Source organism: Aedes aegypti, chromosome 2 (assembly GCF_002204515.2).
Source record: "Aedes aegypti strain LVP_AGWG chromosome 2, AaegL5.0 Primary Assembly, whole genome shotgun sequence".
Classification (NCBI taxonomy): domain Eukaryota; kingdom Metazoa; phylum Arthropoda; class Insecta; order Diptera; family Culicidae; genus Aedes; species Aedes aegypti.
This window is the reverse complement of record NC_035108.1, coordinates 25,774,600-25,789,541: the sequence shown is the minus strand read 5'-3', so window position 1 is coordinate 25,789,541 and position 14,942 is coordinate 25,774,600. Positions and strand designations below refer to the sequence as shown.

General features: G+C 34.0%; 1 protein-coding gene across 4 annotated transcripts in view; it reads left to right on the top strand.

The window, feature by feature from the left end:
* Positions 1 to 14,942, top strand: part of LOC110675397 — a 194,015-nt gene that overhangs the window by 144,216 nt on the left and 34,857 nt on the right. The window lies entirely within an intron of this gene.

Here is a 14,942-nt window from a genome sequence, read left to right as displayed (position 1 = left end):
AAATAAAAAATGCTCATTGTTGACGAACCAAATACTTTTTCCGTAAACAAATATGAACAACAGTTTTTTCAATTGAACATTGTTTTTAGCATCATGAAAAGCCCATTTATCCAGACATGGTTTTCGAATACAACTTTTTGTATGACAGAGAGTAGAATTGTAAGTTTTGGGCACATTTGAAATTGTAAATCTCACACTTTTCCAAGCATGTACGTAAATTGTAAATTGTATAATTCGTAATAGTTTTTTTTTCGAGACATTTCGATTAGTTTTATTATGACTTGGACCATAAATAACCAATACTATGAAAGCGAAGGATATTTTGCATATTAATGCTATATCAGTACTTTCGTCCGGACGTACTCTAAACTTCTACTCATTTCAGTTCCCCATAACTTTCAAATATTTTTCAGTAAAAAATATATTTTAATCATTGTTGTGATGTCTCAAAAACTATTGCCCTAACAAACTTTTCTTGGATCTGCTTTTCGCGAAGTTTCTAACTGATGGCACTGATAAAGAAAAGCCCTTTTAAAAATAAATAAATAGATTGCGAAGTTTTAGCCATTACCGAATAACACAGCGTAACAAAAATAATTTTTTTTGCTTGTCTCATTGATCAAATTAGGGGGAGATCCCCCAGTGCCGGACAGCACCCAATACCTGACAAAGTCGAAGCATTGAGAAATCATGGTCCAATCAAGATGGTGTATTAGCAGAAAAGAAAGCTTTTATGTAGACTAATGTTTGCGTAGAACAACACATCCTTGAAATATGCATGCCTTTTTAAAAAAGTAGAAAAGTTTGAAAATCTTTAAAAAATTGACATATTTTCTTAATTTTGAGCCTATTTAGTAATTATTTCGAATATGAAAAAATACTTTGGATCACGCAAGCATGATCGAACATAATCCTAATTTGATAGTATGAATGTATTTTGTACCATAATTGAACTAAATATGGACAAATTACAATTTTCGTTAATCACCCCCTGTCCTTCAGATTCGGACAGATTGATTTGTTATATGATATCTTTGTAATTATTGCGTCAGTGTCTCAAAATACATTCAGAACAACATCGTAAAATATGCTATTTTTCATCATATATGGAAGAGGTTTTTGATAGGCATCTTGCAAACTAAGAAAAACTCAAATTATTCTTGTAAATGTTGCAAATGCATTGAATTGGTAAATATAAACTATTCCTATAGTGTACACATTCAATGATGTTCGAATTTGCAGAATTCGAGGCATTTCCAGATCGTGTCCGGTATTGGGTGCCACCTTTCAAGATCGATCAATTCGATACTAAAATACATCATCAAAATGCATTGTCAAAATTCATATTTATATTTTCAAATTCATTTTTGTACACTATAAAAATGATAATATACATCATAAATGGGTAACACGAGCCAATAAAATCAATAGTTTTCGAATTATGAATTTAGTGGCTTAAGTGTCCGGTACTGGGGGATCTCCCCCTATGTGTCACTAGCCGTCTTCCCATGAACGAAATCGACGTTCAACTTTGGTTTAAACCTGGAATCTTGAGTTGAACCGCGAACGCGCTTTATCTCTGTAGCAGTTTGCCAGGTTAAACTCGGTACATATGTATGGTATGGTACATGGTATATATTCAAATATCGGTTCAAACTTTTGTGCAAATAATGGCACAAAGCAAGCAGACCGAGAACTGTTGAAATCCACGCGAATAAATTTCTACGATCATATATGGGATTTTTTGGTTGATTGAGGCTTGAATAAACCTTTTACTTGAGCAGATCAACTAAGATCATTATTACTGGTACCTTCAGTACTAACTTTATGAAAAAATAACGAAGGATTTAACTCTACCAAAAAACAAGACACGATAAGTGGAAATTGATAAGCGTGGATTTAAACTGTTTTCTGCAGTCTGTTTTGTGCTATCGTTCTCAACCTCGATGCAAGCAAGGATTTGTACTGAAATTTGTGCCGCGGTTGCAAATGGGATACAAATGAACTGGTGTTCGAACCGATGTTCATCTTCGAGTGTTTTGAACACGAGAAAATAGTATAAGCAGAGTACGAAACCGCCAAAATCAACGTGATCGATGTTCATTTGCGAAGACTGGTCTTCCGTAAATTTGGGGTTGCAAAATCCAATGCCGTTCTCATAAATTTGTCAGCACGTCATAATTGTGTAGTATCAAAGTTGTACAAAACACGGGTTTTATTGATGTTTGAATGAAATTTGAAGTATGATTTATAAACTTTTTTGGCAATTCGTTTCATCGAGCATACGCAATTGGACATGAATTTTTGTGTGAGATATAGTTTGATCAAAATTTGCCCGATTTAATATGGATTCAATCGATTTTTTTCAACTTGCTTGGAAAGAACTTGCGAAGCTCTAGAAGAAATAACGAACTTGGCCAAATACAATACTCTTCAAAATCATCAAAGCTTTTTTTTAAAACAAATTAAAAATAGCTTGTTTTTTCCAAAATCATCGAAGCTTTAAAAAAAAAATAAATTAAAAATAGCTTGTTTTTTCGTATTGTTCAGCGCCTAATAACTGATTGTTGTAGTAATTTAAGCAAGAAGATGCATCGATGAATTTTTAAAGCGCATAAATGAGATCCTAACGAAGAAAATTTAACTCAATGATCATTTGCTGGTGAGTTATATTTTCAGCACGAACGGTTGTCTGGTTCTCTAGATTAGTGCTCTTGAAAAATAGCAATACTTCTAAAATCAGACGTGCTGTGACGTTTTTGAAAACGGCAATAGATTCAGCGACCTCGTATCAAGTAAAAACAGGTATTTTGGTGCTTCAGACAAAAACTTGTTTCGCAGTGTTATTATTCCTATGAAACTCTTTTATTCCTAAAGCATCGATCTTTATTAGTCTAATGATGTACAGATGACTGATTGCGATTTGTTTGTTCATAGATAAAGTAAAAAGGTACCACTTTGTGAAATGAACAGTCCTTACAGTTTTTCACGAGTTTTAAACAAAATTCTGAATGTCTTACCAGAAGGAAAAAAATAACTCATTCAGTTGCCAGAACTGAATGCAATATTTAGAAAAGTTCTAAGCAAGGCGATATATGCCGTACAATACACAATTTTATGTCAATGCAAAATTGTCACATTTTCAGTCACAATCAAATAAATCACATTTTCTCGGATTATAATCGATCAAAACCAATCAAAATATAACCAACACCATCTTACTTCACGATTTTCGTTTGAAAATTCCTGATTTCAAATGAAGTCGCCATAAAGAAAAAGTGCTCCACGCAAAAATTCAATTTCAAAAAGTGTTCTCTGATCCAAAAGTCTGAAAATCCTCGAAGCTCGAAGATTTATTATGAAAATCCTTGTGTTAAAGAATTCAAGCTATTGTGCGTGCTAAAAGAATTCCCGAATAAAAATTGGGGGAACTCTTGAAGGAGTCCCCAGTGGTTGTTTTTTTTTTTGATAATAGCCAATTTTCATTTCATTCAGAAAATCCTTGAAGAATTATTAGAAGCAATTTATTTTAACGCTCAAGAATTAATTCAATCATCATCAATCATCAAAAATGAAAACCATTTTTTTTGTTCAAATTTAGAGATATGCTCATGAAAATCTATCATTGCATTACAGATAGCAAGTGCAATGATAGATTTTCATAAACATTGGTCAAGTTATTTTCCTCTTAAACTAGCTTAAAGAATTACAGGTCGGACTCGATTATCGGGAGACTCGATTATCCGGGGACTCGATTATCCGGGATTCGATTATCCGGAATTTTAGACTCGATTATCCGGAATTTGTTTTTTGATGTTCTTGTTTTTCAATTTTTATGCATAACTCTGAGATAATTTGGTATTGCAATATTACAATATGAATTGTTTTGCAGTTTTGAGCGTATTTAAGAAAAGGAGGGTTTAAAAAAGTGTTTTTTTGTGTATGCTTATAAAAATTTGTTTTTTTTTTTTCTTGTAAAAACCCCTACTGTTCTTAGAAATAAATTCTGGCTACGCCACCGCATCCTATAGATAAAACAACGAGAAAAGATAATATTTTTGTTCTTTTATCGAAGATTTAAATTTTTTTCTAAGTGATTCGATTATCCGGAGAATTTGATTATCCGGAATGAAAAAAAAGTCGATACTCCGGATAATCGAGTCCGACCTGTACTGAAAGTATCATGACCAAAAATTATGAGAAATTGAAAAAATAGTTATGAAACGTTTTGAATTCTCAAAAAATCTCCGGAAATATTTCGGAAAATGTCTGAAAAATTATTGAAAAATATGCAAAGGAATTCATGAAGGTAACATAAACGAAATTTTCAGAAGAGTACTTCAAAATTTGCTTGAACATTCATTGCACGAACTCTTGGAACTATTTATAAACTATTTAAGTGGCTTATTTTTCAAAAGCTCTCAAATCTTTGTTCATCATTTTCTAACATGTAAATATAATAATCTCTACACACATAAAACCAATTTTGTGTGTTTGGAAGATGATTTTTAGTAGAAATTTAAAAAAATCCTTGCGAAAATTTACAAACCCTCATTGAAGTTTTCAAGAGAATTCATGGATAAACTTCTGGAAAACTGTTAGAGGGATTGCTGAGAAAATACCTGAAGGTAGCTCTGAGAGCTCATTGGAAAAAAATTAAATGCCCAACGGAATAATCTCTAGAAAAATACCTGAAGCAATTCTTGGGGGAAATTTTCAGGAAGAACACCTATCTCTAGCAGTTGGAAAAGCTGGGCTAAATTGGTTATTCTAATGCAAATTACTGACGATCATAATCAGCTATTGGTTTGCTGGAGATAAGAGACAAAAAATACTCAATATGGAGAAGTATTGAATCATATCTTGTTAATATATTATAGGATCAAAACAATAACTGGCAAGTTTTTTGATTGTGCAACGAATTATTAACATATCAATAATTAGAATGGAACCCTTGACCTTCAGATTTATGTACAGAGATGCTAACCATAGCTGGAAGACGAAGGCAATAAGAGCATCATGTTCTTCGCTGTCTGAGGCTACTTGTTGCTTTCATAAGTTTTGCCAACATCACACTGTTCATTCTGGCCATTTATATGATGAATGTGTTTTGTTTCATGTCAAAGAACTGATTTTGAGCTTGTGTACATATTTTCAGATTTAGTTTTTCTGAATTTTTCAACATCTTTTCAATGTCAGATTGAGATATGAGAACAAAATATGTTCGTTTCGAGATTTTGAAATTCCCGTCTGCCCAGGGACGAAAATACTCAATCTACCCTCGCCTACATTGATACTTGCTGGGTGGAATCTTCGTGGATTTTTATTTGTTTTTAGCCTCACCTTGACAACACAACAAAGATTGGCAAAGCGCTTGCGCAAGATTTTTAGTTTCCTTTTAACCTGCTGCTACTCAACCGCTTTGTGATAATCGGAAACAAAAAATGATATTCATTCTAACAAGCTTGACTTTTTTACATTCCGCTTTGGGAAATTGTAATTTTTGCACGAGGCACACTAAAGACGCGTCATTATAATCCAATACGTGCATCGGATCGTTCATTATCAGTATAGCAGCATATTTTTTAATTAATATGAATCTCATTGATACTCAATTTTCTAAAACTGACACTCTTCTGCTTCTGATTATCAAAAACACCAACGACATACGGGCATCGTTGTTTGTTTTGCCAATCTACTTTTGTGCCATCTTCATTGGTACAATCATATTGGTGGTAGTGCGGTTACTTTGATGGTGTCATAAATGTCGGTGAATTGAGTATAGTGAGCATGATTTTTTTCGTCCCTGCGTCTGCCCGCGATGTAAAGAAACCGCTGAAGAAATTTCTGGGAAGTCTTTGGAAGTATCTCCAAAAATATTCTTTGAAGAATCCTTCTTGGTGAAGAAGTTTTTGGTGGACAATGATGATTTTTTTACTAGTTGATCATGACTCATTCATTTTATGAATGCTAATCTCGTTGAAATTTTTTTTGAAAAACTGTATAAACCTGTTGATTTTCAAGATAAATACATAAATACATGTGAATCTGATAAAGTTTTGGTTAGTGTTGATGAATGATGAATGATGCGCCGTACGGGATTGTTTTTAAACATAGAAATATGCCTCGGAAATGGTCCAAAATATTCAAATCATTATTATTTTTATTTCCCATTCATTTTCAAATTTAAGAGAGGATGCTAGGATATAATATCTTTCAAACGGTAGGTGCATAATTGATGGTTAAATTATTTTCCGTTACAACGATTCCAAACACACCGTGTCGAACTGATTGCTCATGCTGACGTCGTTGTCAGGGGGCGAATCGCGGATTCCAACTTTTTCATGTGTTTATTTAAAACCGCGCGGGAGAGTGCGCGGAACAAAATGAATGTGATGACCGACCGACCGAGAGGGAAGTTACCGTGAGAAGCAGACGCAGGGTTGTTTTCGTTTTGTGAATCCTGTTGCTCTGGCGATTACGGCGACGCAGATGACGAAGACGTCGACGATGATGAGGCTGATCTTTCCGGGAAACAATATTATTATGCTCTTAGAAAGGGATAACCATCACTATTTTATACAAAAACAGCCGATAAAATTATCCAAAACATGCAATGATTGGGCCTAGATTAGCAATTAAAAATTCCAAGACAGCGTTTAAGAATATATGTTTTGCCGAAACAATCTAAAAGAAACAGCCATGAAAAATCGCTAATCGCTAAATCTCGAAAACTTATTCATACAGACTCAGTATACAAAATTACATTATCGATCCTACGTGTTAAGCAGGCGGAATTCTACACGTACCGCTCTGTACCAACTCAACTTTTCACTTTTAGAACGTTTAATTTCCGGATTTACAAAACGACGAAAGTAACATTTTCAACTTTCGCAACCTAACCACTACTTTCGCCGCCTCGCTGTATGGAGAGACAAAGTGACTTAACCACGAATCAAAACAAAACACTACTTGAGCCGATTTTACACTGGTAGAAAAACGTCGAAAGTAACTGAATGAAACGGCTTATCATTTTCTTATAATTATTTTTGTGGGAAATAATAGAAACTACCTAGTTTTTGAACGTGAGCTGAGTGTATGCAAAATTTGAGCGAAGTACACGGCAAAAAAATGTTAAAAAGGGGATTCATTTTAAAACAGTTTTAGAAGATGGATTGTGATTTTTCCTAATTAATTTTCTCAAAACCGTATAAAAGTTACTTACGTCGATTTGAAAAAGTAATCGAGAAATGTCTTATTATTTCATTGGCTACTTTTTGAAAAATTACAGGGTGTTCTCCTTGTTAAAACGCTTGTTAATTTGACTGCCGATCAGTTCTGCTATTCCTTCTAGTCAGAGTCAGCTCAGTCAGGCAGGTCGTTCGAAGTGTGGTGTGCTTACTCGCTAGTCAGCGTTTGCTCTCTCTAGTGAATTGGTTGTTAGTGTCGTTGTTGTTGTTGCTGCTGCTGTTGACAGTCGGACAGCAGAGTGGATTACGTAAGTGTGCGCAAGAATGATATCTGCTGGGAGCTACTTGATTGGCGCACTTTGAATAATGAGCATGCGACGGTTCAGCGTTGTAAACTAATCGATGGTGTTCGACGGATGGAATTAATCTTAGCGAAGCCGTTTTGAACCGTTTTTGATTCATTAGTATTCGGTAGCACTTGAACTACAGGTTCATGCGCCGAAATCAAGAAATTGAAAATCAAGGTCAAAGTCTGTTCATATGTCGCGCGACGCGGTGCTGGCAGTATATCGGGGGCGCTTACTAGGCATACTCGGTTGTGAATGTATTTATACGCATGAGAGTATTTGAGTGTGATTTATTATTTCGTAATGTGCTCCTGGTTGCAATTCAGTACTGTAGTACTTCTCCCTAGTTTTCCCTATTCACTGAATAGTAGAGCCGTTAGTTGAGTGTATTACAGAAGTATAACAACAAGTTTTTGAGGTCAAACAGAGTGAAAACGTAGTTTACTCTTGTTGTAAATGTTTTCAAATGTTCAACCGGCAATGTTCATATCACCTGCGAGGCAACAAAACACACAAGGGTAGGTGTACCAGTTATGGACATAGTGGTTCCCTATTTCGCCATACGTGATTACTTGAGTGTCTTTACAGTTTGAAAGATTTTGTTTGTTGCAGTAGTGAGATTTAAGATATATCTTGATGTCAAAACATTCAAAAAGTTTTAAAAAATTAAAAGTTATAAAAATAAATATGTAAAATATGTCCAAATAAGGAACCACTATGGTCATAACCGGTACACTTTCCCTAGATCTATTAAAATCGTATCTGGCTCTTCGCAAAGCTCCTTGTGGCGCAATGTCGAGCAACAGATACAACGGCTAATCTACGAGGAAATGGTTTCGATCTTATCCAATCGGAATCGAAGAAGAGAAATTCGAACGAATTAAAGTAGGGGAAAAGCAATCATACAAGCACAGAACAGATGGGAAAGATGACAACAAAAACAGCTGCCAAAATATACGCGAACACTAGCGCACCTGGTGGCGGCGGGCAAGCTTTTTACACTGTAAAGTTTTCGAAAAATGTACTGAATTAGACAAGCAAACTCGTCTAAATATTTTTTGAGATCTCTACTCCAAGGTTGTTGTAAAAGAAAGGTAATCTCCAGAAAAAGTGGAATGTTTTCATTTAGTCTTTCTGGAGTCATCATTTAGTCATCAAGTCTAACGATTGATGGTTTTGAATTTCCTCCCTGTTTTAGTAATAAGATCGTACAATAGTTTATAGAATTGAATTTAAATAGGAATGAGACAAATGTTCGTTAAAACCATTTTTTAGATCTTTCAGGAATACCATTACCTTTAATTTAAGTGGGCAGGATCCGTCATTGATTTCGGAATTTTCAAAAGCAGTTTTTTCGTTCTAAAGCCTGATTTGCTGCTTACAAGTAATTTCTCGGCCTTTCTTAATGCATGGAAAAGTTCTGCAAGGAATCGATCAAGAATGCGCTTTTTTTTATCGCAGTACGCAGTTGAAAAGAAATGTCAGTTCAAATGCACTATGTACAAATATTAAGAAGGTGATATATTCTGAAAACTGACAGCTACTTGACGACGTCATTCCTATCCACCTCGAACAAATTTCTTAAAAAAATGATCTAGTGGTCCGGACGGTATATGGTACGATAGGAGTGACGTCACATGTTTACAATCAAACTTGATATTTACATCAGTAAAGAGCCTGCTTTGTTAATTTTTATGCCGTGTTCAAATGGGAATCGCTGTGGAAAAATTTCTTCAAGGAATCGGCGAGAAATTTCTTTAGCGATTCCTTTTCAGTAGCAAATCAGGCTTAAATCAAGAAAATTATCAGTAAAATGTGTTCACTGTATTCTATTCTCTAACCAAAATACAGTGAACACATTTTCATCGAATAATTTTTAGTTTTTAACAGAAAAACTGCTTTTGAAGTTTCGATGATGGCGAAGATTTAGATGACGGAGCCTTGAACGTTAATCTGCAATTTTTCCGGAAATTTAAATTACAGTTACTGAACACAAAATGGTCAAGTTTGGAAGCATAGACTTCGGCTTCTAGTGCTCCGATTAACTTGAAATTTTAATCGTAGCTCAGACATAACTTTTCCTGAAATAAAATTCACTATTTTTACACACATTGTTGTTCAGTTATTGCAAATATAACATTTAGCAAAAACGGCATATAATTTTTTGAAAACAAGCAATTTTACTTAAAATTTTATTTCCAAACTTGTAATTATCAACAAATGTATCATATTTGCAGAGGAGGATTTATTGTCTTAATTTGTGTTTTGTTGTAACTCAAAAGTTTTTTTTGTGAATTACTGTAAATTTCCAACTGCGCGATTGTCATGTTATTTACAAGCTGTGGTGAAAACTTCAGGTCAAACGAAGCACTAGTAGTTTGCAAACTTGACAATTGTGTAGTATTGTATTAAGCAAATAATACCATGCAAATTTCACACAATATTCCAGATTTGGAATTTATTCTTCTTATACAACAATGTGTGTAGTTAGTTATTTTACAATTTGAACATAATTTTCGATAACATTTCCTCAACTTTTCCGGGTCTTTTTTTTCTTTGATGATCAGACTAAGAAGAGATTAAAGGAAGATTTCTTTAAAACTTACATTTTTTAAATTAAAAATAAATGGTAGGTGACCTAAACGCTTGGTGTATTTGTTCAAGAGTCTCCAGATTTTTTTTTTGCGATTCAGAGGATTTTGAACAAAAAAAACCTTCTCATCAGGTCTATTGATTTTTAATTCGCCTATTTGAATATGTAGAGTAGTTATTCGGTTAATATAGTGATACTTGGGATGTCGGGTCAGCAATTGTACGTAAATTAACCAAAAACTATATTCTAAACTTTTTCTTATATTGTCTCTGGACTCGAAACATTTTGACGTTTGATCGGCCTGCTGGTTTACTGAACTAGGCACATGTTCATCCATGTTAATATCAGTTATACAAACAATAATTATTCTGTACATATCTATATAAATAAAAATGGAATGGTGTTTGTATGTCACGAAATGGCTTACGAACGGGTTAACGGATTTGAATTATTATTTCTCCGTTTTGTTCGTCAAAGGTTCCTACGTGTTTGTGTGTATAAAAATCGCAGGATATTCACTGGGAAAGCCGGAAAAACGAGAGTGGACGGAACTGTCATTTTGTATGGGACGATCCATAGCATATTCAACAGCCTACTTGAAGGCAAGACGAAGTTTGCCGGGACCACTAGTTGAGAAAAAAAAAAACAATGAAGTGGAGTTAGTTTTAGAGTTGGCGACCATTATGATACAACCACAAATCATGTTAGAAATATCGGATTAGTTTGGTATCTACGCTCAACATTGCGGTTAAAGGCTGGTTTCCTACTGACAAGAAAAGGAATCGCCTATTTCGATGCGTGGAAAAATTTTTCCCCAGAAATGGTCAAGAAAATCACATTTTTGATCCCAGTACGCAATTGAAAAAAAAAAAAATCAAAGGGGGCTCCCTGTAGGAAATTTCTTGACCCATTCAGTCAGGGAATTTCTTTACTTTTCTTGAGCGAAACAGCATACTTACCCGAATAAAAAATACAATACAAAAACAATATAACGTATTGAAACAGTACCATTCAATATATTGGAAAAACAATACAGTATATGTAAAATGACAATACAATTACAGTACAATATATTGTTTTGAACAGTTCACTGTATGGTATATGAGATTTTTGCAATATAATGTATGGGTGGTTAAGTATCGTAACCACGGTGTGCCAGAGACCGTTATTAACAGAAAAAAATGTCCATGAATTCGGCACCTACCATTCGAAAGATATAGTATTCAAGCATCTTCTCCGTGAATTTGAAAATATTCTAACGAGGGAATCGAAAGTTATAGTAATTTGAAGGTTTTTAGCTATTTTGCATGGGATATTCACATGTTTAAAAATATTCTTCAACGGTGCATCATTATTAACTTGTAAACAAGCCAAGTAACCATCAGCTTTGCATTGAGCATTCAAAACGTGTGATATCCAAGCATCTTGCCTGTAAATTTGAAATCATTACGTCGAGAAAATCTGAAGTTACAGCGATTTGTATATTTACCATTATTTCTATGAAGTCCAAATTAGAGCTTTTTTATGGCTTTTTCATATAAGTACACAGAATTTACAAATAAAAATGTCCATATGACTGACACTTGACATTCAAAAGATGATTTTTCAAGCATCTTTGCAGCTAGTTTGAGAAATCTTTATCTAGAGACAATACTACTGAAGTACTTTGAAGTTTTGGACCTATAATAAAGTAAATTTTGAGTATTCAATTACGACGTTCAATGTTTTTACCACTACTAATTGCAACAAATTCTTATCAATATGTTGATCAATGTGATTTAATAGCAAGATTGACCGTCTACTGTTGCTTCTCCGTTATTACAAGAGCAGCTATACATGCACAAGGAACCAACGGATGTTACTTAGGATTAGTCGCAGCACTCTCAGTGTGTAAGTAATGGAATTATCATTATTTGTACTAAGCAATACCGCGTCCTGATGCGTCCGAATACATGTCAATTGGGGGTATGGAATAAGTATTTACGTGATACTATCTTTGAGGAAGCCGTTGGAATCCTCTGCACTTCCACGAGAAGTCAATGGGAGTTTGGAAAATTGAAAGTGATTATATTACAGATTCGTCTTGGTAAACAAAACGCTTAATTACAATAGTCCTAGGGATCATCACATCATTTTCACTGGTTATACCCTGTTATACCTCTCTTAAAACATAATGAAGTCATCAACATAAAACAAAAAATAAAGTAAAAAGTAATCCTTTTATATGCACAAAACATGACTGAATCAATATGACGATACCTTTGATGACGAACTATTCAAAGATTTCGCATGATGCAAATCATGCAGCATCAATCCAAAAAGTAATCTATTAGTATCTAAAGCGAAAGCGACGCTTATAGTATCCAATAATTCTAGGAACTAAACAAAATATGAGGCTTGTTACACATACATATTTTGCAAAACATGAAACAAGGCAAATTTCTACAATAAACTCCTGCTACCTATTAATTGAACAAACACATATATAAACGTATCCCCTTCGCTGTCATGAACAAAATGTGAACCATCATATTTAACTTATTTAAAACACTAGCACAAAACGATCTCACTAGTTGATAATCTAACCTCGACTGAGCAACATGGTGCCACTTTCAAATTCTTCAGGTTCGCCAATATGCTTATTTGGGCCATAACGAAACACTGCCCCGCAAAACGCGCAGAAATGAAACAAATTCACAAAAACGAACCCATATGCTTATCATTTAACGGAACACTGCATTTCTTCAATGTAAGATATGAGTTGAATGCAAATCTGTTAAGTTAATTTGTGCCGAAATTATTAAATGCGTGTTGCGAACACTACTTTAGACGATTGAAAAAAAAAAAAACTTAATGACTCCAAAACTTCAGAGTACTCTAGTTATGTTGTCTTTTGATAAAATAATCTAAAACTAACTGCGAAGATAATTGACTACTATATTTATTGAATGCCGAGGGTCAGTCCTATAGACATTTTTATTTGCAAATTACGTATGTACACTTTCATAACAAAGGCATAAAAATCAGCCATAATATAAACTTCATAGAATTAATCATAAAAATACAAATCACTGTAACTTCAGATTTTCTCGACGTAATGATTTTAAATTTGCAGAGAAGGTGCTTGGATATCACATGTTTCGAATGCTTAATGTTAAGCTGGTAATAGCTTGGCTGGTTTACAAGTTAATAATGACGAACCGTTGAAGAATATTTATAAGCATGTGAATTTCTCTTCCAAAAAAGCTCAAAACTTTCAAATCAAGATAACTTTCGATTCCATCGTTAGAATATTTTCAAATTCACGGAGAAGATGCGTGAATACTATATCTTTCGAATGGTAGGTGCCGAATTCATGGACATTTTTTTCTGTTAATAACGGTTTCTGGCACACCGTGGTAACAATACAAATATAGATATTTTCTCATACAAACATTTTGAAAATACAATACGATATAATGTTCATGTATTGTCTTGATTAGCAATTCGTGTATTGTTGTACAATACAAAAACAATTCAACGAACTGTATCATGGTTGCATTCGTCGTTACAGCTAATGTCAAGTGACTTCTAAAAAACTACTTATTTTTACTTTTTGAATATTTTTCACCTAACATTTCTTGCTTTCTGAACTTGTTTTGTTTATTTCTTTCAGCGAAGCTACATAGAAAAAAGCAACAGTTGTTTTACGCGAAAATAGGAATTTGACAAAAATTGTAAGGTATAAAACCAATTGAAAACAATACAATGTTCTGTTACAATATATTATATTGTTTTTGAATTGTATATCCAAACAAGAATAATATTGCTTCGACATTCAATTACAATACGCTGTATTGTATCCAATACGTTATATTGTACATTAATGGTTTATTCCATTCACTGAATGATACGTTTTTATCCGGGTAGCTAGACGCCTAATCGGTTCGATATAATTCCGCACTTCGACCCGCATTTTTTAAGAAATTCGTGGAGATGAATTACCAATGATTAGTATAAATTCCATTTAATAAACAGAGACAACAACTAATAAATGCACTATTTGTTTTTAATTTTGGAGAACGCACTCTGGTAGAATACCAGAATTAGGTAATCGTTTCTCCTCACTGGCTATGAATCAAAAGTCAGCCATCTATTGTCCTCTAGATAGCAAATCTGATGCGCTATATAACGTGCCATGACAGGCGGTCTGAGGATTTGGAGAAAAATCTATTTTCATGCATTTCAAACTAATGGTGCCGGTGCAAAATAAAATTGTATTCATTTATATCAATGAAATATAATAACATAACACCACGATAAATTAATCAACCTTGCACCCGTCTAAAAACTTGCACAACAGACTGACTGCTATTTTTTCTGCTTTACTTACATCATAGCAAACCTTTGGTGGAAAACAATAAAGAAAACTCAACTCATAGGAATGAATGAATAATGTCAACCATATCCTTCACGAGAGTGTTAATGCGATCGTGATGGAAGCGCCGCTGCGTGTTTCATTGCACTACACATGAAATTTGAAATGCGTTCATAGATTTCCATGAGAATTGGCTTTAATTCGAACGAAATTTTGTTTGATGATTGCTCATGCTTGAATGGTTGATGCTTGAGCATTACACGATGGAAGAAAAATGTGCACATGATTGAATTTAACGTTTTTTTCGATAACAAATTCATTCATCGTGCCGCAAGGGGCTGAAGAAGGTTGGTAGTTGTTGATTCATGTCAAAAACTCCGGTCCCACATATAGCATCGATGTGGGGTATTTAGAGGTGCGGGTGAACATCAAATTTGTATTTGTGATAACATCAG